Raw genomic sequence first — 814 nt, 5'->3', positions numbered from 1 at the left:
GAGCAGGATGATAGCACATACAGGAAATAACTGCCGTGGTACCTGGGGGAGCTTAGTAGCAAGGTAGACACTGGATTATATCCAATAAATAACTGAGGAATACTCTCAGATCAAGAGGTTGGCGCAGGAGAGGAATTCATGGCGTGTTGCTTTAAACATATCGGAAGACTGATTAACTCTCCCCTCTCGGACAGGCCATGAAGGCCCAAAGGTACCGACTGGCCGCCGTGTCATCCTCAGCCCACAGGCGTCACTGGATGCGGATATGGAAGGGCATGTGGTCAGCACACCGCTCTCCGGGCCGTATGTCAGTTTCCGAGACCGGAGCCGCTACTTCACAATCAAGTAGCTCCTCAGTTTGCCTCACAAGGGCTGAGTGCACCCCGCTTACCAACAGCGATCGGCAGACTGGATGGTCACCCATCCAGTGCTAACCCGCCCCGACAGCGCTTAACTTCGGTGATCTGACGGGAACCGGTGTTACCACTGCGGCAAGGCCGTTGGCTGGAAGACTGATTACTAGACATAAGAAACGCGAGGGAAACAGGAATTAGAACATTTCGTGGAGAAGAATTTTGGTTTAATAACCTTATTTTTCTACTTAGGTTGTATTTATTTGGACTTCCTCGTTTCATAACTGTTTGCGGCTTTTTTAAAGGCGTTGTCGAGTGTTTAGCCAAGGTGCCACAACTATGAAAATGACAGAGTTTCCATATCATTTGTTTCCATTAGATCTGATTTATAAATGGTGTTATTCTTGGTAGCTTTACAGTACAATTTGTATACAAAAGCTAATAGAAGCGCCTCCTGTTGT

At 47.4% G+C, this 814-nt stretch overlaps 1 pseudogene; it reads right to left on the bottom strand.

Annotated features, from left to right (window-relative positions):
• Positions 1-388: 388 nt before the first annotated feature.
• LOC124623433 lies at positions 389-505 on the bottom strand (annotated as a pseudogene).
• Positions 506-814: the final 309 nt, after the last annotated feature.

The sequence above is a fragment of the Schistocerca americana genome, chromosome 7 (assembly GCF_021461395.2).
Source record: "Schistocerca americana isolate TAMUIC-IGC-003095 chromosome 7, iqSchAmer2.1, whole genome shotgun sequence".
NCBI classification, from domain to species: Eukaryota; Metazoa; Arthropoda; class Insecta; order Orthoptera; family Acrididae; genus Schistocerca; species Schistocerca americana.
This window is presented reverse-complemented; position numbering and strand designations above follow the sequence as displayed.